Source organism: Trachypithecus francoisi, unplaced genomic scaffold, assembly GCF_009764315.1.
Source record: "Trachypithecus francoisi isolate TF-2019V2 unplaced genomic scaffold, Tfra_2.0 Lachesis_group12, whole genome shotgun sequence".
In the NCBI taxonomy this organism is placed as follows: Eukaryota; Metazoa; Chordata; class Mammalia; order Primates; family Cercopithecidae; genus Trachypithecus; species Trachypithecus francoisi.
This window is the reverse complement of record NW_022681457.1, coordinates 80,309,667-80,315,666: the sequence shown is the minus strand read 5'-3', so window position 1 is coordinate 80,315,666 and position 6,000 is coordinate 80,309,667. Positions and strand designations below refer to the sequence as shown.

General features: G+C 40.6%; 1 pseudogene; it reads right to left on the bottom strand.

Annotated features, from left to right (window-relative positions):
- Nucleotides 1-270: 270 nt before the first annotated feature.
- LOC117093555 overlaps nt 271-6,000 on the bottom strand; it is a 28,307-nt pseudogene continuing 22,577 nt past the window's right edge.

Genomic DNA, 6,000 nt, shown 5'->3' with positions numbered 1-6,000 from the left:
CAGAAGGACATTGAATTTTCTGATGTCCCACAAGTTACATACATAAAGTATCTGTTAAAATTTACTTTATTGATGGTGCTTTGCTACAAAATGATTATTTCTGATGCATTATGAGGTGTACATTCCTGATAAAAGAGTTCCCATTTTCAAAGTTTTTATTTATTTTATTTTATTTTTTTGTAGAGGCGGGGTCTCCCTATGTTACCCAGGCTTGTCTTGAACTCCTGGGCTCAAGTGATCCTCCTGCCTCAGCCTTTAACAGTGTTGGGATTATAGGCGTGAGTCATCACGTCCTGCTGTGGTTTTTAAATGAGTATGACTTTTCTGGAGTCTGAGGTGGTGTGACTTCTGGCTGAAAGCTTCCCACATTCACCATATTGATAAATCTTCCTACCTGTGTGGATTCTCAAATACAGAGCAAGAGTTGAGAATTAGGAGAAAGCTTCCCTGTAGCCATGGAAACCACAGGGCTGCTCACCTGCGGGGCTGCTCGCACACACAGGAAGCGATGAACTCTGAGACAAGGCTCTTCCGCAGCAAGTTCACAGGGTTGATCATCTGAAATCTCACATCTACACTAAGTGGTATTTGCTGACAGAAGACGTTTCCACATTCCTCACACTCATAGCATTTCTCTCCAGTGTGTGTGTTTTGGTTTCTTATGAGGTACTTCTTCTGGCCAATAGCTGTTCCACACCCACTACATTTAAAGGGTTTCTCTCCAACATGAATTTTCTCTTGCTCAGTGAGGTTTGATTGTCCACTAAAGGTTTTTCCACACTCCTTACACACAAAGGGTTTTTCTTCTGTGTGCGTTCTCTGGTGCTGGATGAGGTTAGACTTCCGAATGAGAACTTTCCCACAATCTTTACACTCAGAAGGTCTCTCTTCAGTGTGAATTTTCTGACTGGTAAGGAGACTTTCCTTCTGGAAAAAGGATTTTCCACATTTCTTATATTCACCAAGCTTCTCTGTGGTGTGAGCGTTCAGATGGTTAATGACATACTGCGTTTAGTAAAGGCTTTTCCACAGTCATTACATTCAAAGGGTTTCTCTCTACAGTGAAAATGCTCGTGCTCAGTGAAACTGACTCGTGGCTGAAGCCTTTCCCACATACCATACAGGCGGAGGGGCTTTCCCCACAGAAACCCTCTGCTGGCTGAGAGGGATGTCTAAACAAAAGCTTTCCTGCGTTCACGAGGTTTCTCTCTAGTGTACATTTTTTTTTTTTTTTTGAATGAGGATTTACTTTTGGCTGAAGATATTTCCACGTTTCTTACATGTATAAGGTTTATCTGTGTAAGAACTTTCAAATGCAGGGTAAGGGATAAGGTGCGAGAGAAAATGTTGTCATATGTAGCACATTCAAAGCTTTCTTTGCAGTATAAATTTTCTAATATTCAATGACGTTTTTGCTGCTTTCACTGGCTTCTCTCCAGCATGAATTTTCTGCTGCTTTATGAGACTGGTAATCTAGCTAAAGGCTTTTCAGTACTCCCTAGAGGCATAGGGTTTCTCTTCAGTGTGACTTCTGTGTTCCATGAGATGGCCTGTGAGTAAGTTTCCCCACATTTGGTAACTTCATAGTTTCCTTTCAGTATGAATGCTCTTGTCTCAGATGGGGTACAAACTTTTTTACCCCATCTAAGGTAAAATGCCTTTTTAAACTGAAGGCATTTTCACACTGATGTATACTTAAAGGAGGTTAATATCATAAGGAGTAAACTGTGGTGGAGGGGATTCAAGTTAATTAAATGAATGATTCTTTCCTACACAATATCCCTCGTGATTAAGTCCAAACTGTGTTTCAAACTCAAAACTTCAAAAGTGTATTTCCTAAAAAGAAATAAGGTCTGAGATCAGAGGAGGTAGTTTTCCAATTTCCTTTTTTTCATTTTTATTTTAATTTTTTGAGACAGAGTCTTGCTCTGTGGAGGAGTGCAGCAGCTTGATCTTGGCTCCCTGCAGCCTGGACCTCCTGGGCTTAAGCAATCGTCCCACTTCAGTCCCCAGATTAGCTGGGGCTACTGGCACTCTCCACCACATCTGGCTAATTTTTAAAATTTTTTGTAGAGATGGAGGTCTCACTATGTTGCCAAGGCTAGTTTTGAACTCCTGGGCTTACACGATCTTCTTGTCTCTGCCTTCTAAAGTATTGGGATTACAGGCATGAGCCACCATGACCAGCCTGCCTTCTAAGTCTTGTTACCTCTCTATCTGCTAATCATCTTCTCAGGCTTCTGGATAGATTTCTTTTTGACATCTTGCTCCACCATCCAGTTTGTCTTCTTGCTTCAATAGGGAATCATATAACCTACTACTGGGGAAATGACACAGCACTCCAATGTTAATGCTAGGGCTGAAGTACCATCCTAGAGCTCAGGATGAGACCTGGGGCCTCTCGGCCTTCTCTAGGATGAAGAAGGCAGGATGAAGTTTCCAAGTTTGTACAAGGAAGCAGCCCCATTGGGCAATTCCACCAGTAGCAATAGATTTTAGACATACTCCTACTTTTATTTTTAATTAATTAATTTATTTATTATTTTTATTCTTTTTTATTATTATTATACTTTAAATTCTAGGGTGCATGTGCACAACGTGCAGGTTTGTTACATATGTATACATGTGCCATGTTGGTGTGCTGCACCCATTAACTCGCCATTTACATTAGGTATGTCTCCTAATGCTATCCCTCCCCGCCTCCCCTCACCCCACGACAGGCCCTGGTGTGTGATGTTCCCCATCCTGTGTCCAAGTGTTCTCATTGTTCAATTCTCACCTATGAGTGGAGGTACTCCTATTTTACACCACATGGACCCAGGGACCACACTGACCCTGCCAGTAAAGATCAAAATGTCTACCCATAATGGCGTTTTTCAAAAGCCAGCCAAATTTCGCAGTGGGGGGTTGTACATCAACTTTAATAACACTAATGTTGATAAGTTCTGATAACCCACTATCATTGAGCCAGCCATGATAATGGCATTTTTTGATGCCCATCTCTTCCCTGTCTCCAGGTCCAGAGACTATTTCACCCTAGCAGGGCCCAACACACACTTGGAGTCACGCAAGTGACTTCTGACTTCATTCCGACTCCACTCTAAGTCTCCGTTGGGTCCTCATCACTTCTGGCTCATCCATCACCAACAAGCCCTGGGTTTTACCAATTTTTAGAACAACCAGTCCCGCTCAAGGCCACCCCTCTTGGCCCAGGGTTCTATAATACAATTTTTCACCAACATCCGCTGGAGAGTGAGGAGTTTAAAAAATGGTCCATGGTATGAATCTGTGATTTTACCACTATGAGAAATAAACATGCAATATATCATTTTAACTAATGCAAGATTGGATTTGGTTTAAATAAAAAGGCTAAATTAATCACCTAAATTATTTATAACTGTTTATGAGTCTTACAGTTTCTTACTATTTACACTATTTTAAAGAATCCTAAATGTAAACATGGATATACAATTAAGTTGAATCTTAATTTAAATAACCAATGTTTTTATAAATTTTGTTCTTGTAAATCTGAGACAAAACTGAAACTTATGTGAATCTGTGGAGTTATTCTATCTACACTAACTGGGGAACATTTTTATTTGTTTAGTTTTTAGAGACAGGGTCTTGCTATGTCACCTAATATTCTTGGCCTCAAGCGATGCACCCGCCTCTGCCTCTCAAAGTAATAGGATTATAGGCCTGAGCCACTGGGCCCTGCCCACCTGAATAAAGTTTTAAGGGGTCATATTTCACTGTCAGATTCTTAAGATTAACAGTGATTGTATCATTCTTTAATGATGATTTAATTATGTTATCCAAAATGAACTGACTTAAGGATCTTGGACTTAATACCACATTGAAATAATTAGTAATCACTGTTTACCTGGAAACCTTCAAAGAAATTAAAATTCGGGGAAGAGAAGTAAATAAAATTCATAATAGCCATAGACTATTCAAATGAATTTTAATCTGAATATTTATTTTAATAATACGGGTTTTATTCATAAATAAGACTCCATAAAGTTAAAAGCAGGAACCGTTCCTGTTTTAAAAAGGGAATATACAAATGCAACATGCCATTTTATTTATAATTGCAAATTAGGTTATTTTAGATGGATGAGAATTGAGATATCATTAAATCCCATTCCTGCTTCTCAGATACCACAAAATAATAGAACCTCAAGTCCTCAGATCTAAGCAATCATAGCAGATTCCAAATGGCCTCTAAATATTGGCAGCAACAGCCCAGTTTCTTCTCTTGCAATAAACGTGCATCATTTGGTAAACAAGGGAACATGCGTTCAGAACATTGTGTCGTAGTAGTAACTTCCATGTCTTCGTTCGCAGTGTGTATTCTCACCTTTATTTCCCATTCAGTAACACGGCCAGTTTCATCATCTTTCGTTTCAACTTTATTTATAAGAGAATGCTGATTGCAGACAACATACAACAGAGGCATTTCAAATCAGAGAGTAGAGTTACTTGAGATATACTTGATTTTAGTTTCAGGCAGAATGACTTCCTGGAGAGTCTTAGTTACAATACCGCAGTAATGATGATAGTAGAAAAATTTACAATAAATATTTGGCAAAATGTTAGGTTACAAGGCAGTCATTACCTAAAAACACTTCATCAGGGTGCATATACGAATTGTGAAATATCATGGATTTAAGCCTCGCACAGAACCAAAACTGGGTGCTCTGGACTTGAACAGCTGCTCAGTCCCCAGCACAGGTCCATATCAAGGAGTGAACCAGAAAGCGCCCTTTTAACCCCAGGAAAGTCTTCATTTGCCCAGACTAGAAACCGAATCTCACTCAGAAACCAGTTATGGGCCTTACAGTGACTCACGTCTGAAATCCCAGCACTTTGGGAGGCAGATGCAGATGGATCATTTAAGGTCGGAAGTTCGAGGCCAGCCTGGCCAACATGGTGAAACCCCCGTCTCCACTAAAAATACAAAAATTAGCCAGGCGTGGTGTCATGTGCCTGTAATCCCAGCTACTCGGGCGGCTGAGGCAGGAGAATTGCTTGAACCTGGGAGGCAGAGGTTGCAGTGAGCTGAGATTGCACTACTGCACTCCAGCCTGGGTGACAGAGCAAGACTCTATCTCAAAAAAAAAAAAGAGAAAAAAAGAAAACAGTTATGTATTTTTGACTATGTATTTGTTCTTCATGATGTTCAAATTAAGATAATAAAGCCAAGTCTTAAAATCATTGCTCCAAGGTAGCACCTTTGGGCTGGGGGTGGTGGCTCACATCTGCAATCCCAGCACTTTGGGAGGCCGAGAGAAATAGATCACCTGAGGTCAGGAGTTCAAGACCAGCCTGGTCAACATGGTGAAACGCCACCTTTACCAAAAATACAAAAAAATTAGCTGGGTGTGGTGGCACATTCCTGTAGTCCCAGCTACTCTGGAGGCTGAGACAGGAGAATCACTTGAACCTGATTGTGCCACTGCTCTCCAGCTGGGCAAGAAAGAGAAAGACTCCATCTCAAAAAACAAAACAAAAAACACAAAATAGCACCTTTGCATTAACTTTAGCATTTGTAAGCACCACCTGGAGAATATATTCAAATACAGATCTGTGGGCCTGTAATTCTAGCACTCTGGGAGGCCGAGGCGGGTGCGCCACTTGAGGTCAGGAGTTTGAGACCAGCTTGGCCCACATAGTGAAACCCCATCTCTACTAAAAATACAAAAATTAGCCGGGTGCGGTGGCTGCATGCCTGTAGTCCCAGCCACTTGGGAGGCTGATGCAGGAGACTCACTTGAAGCTGGGAGGTGGAGGTTGCAGTGAGCCAAGATTACACCACACTCCAGCCTGGGCAACAGAGCAAGACTCCATCTCAAAAAAAAAAAGAAAAAGAAAAAGAAAAAGAAAAAAGCTTTCAACAAATAATCATTTAATCATGTTGTTTGGTGTGACTATATAAATATGTAGATATACACACATATCTACCAATGCATAATAAAATTATTGAATATAAGGAATATA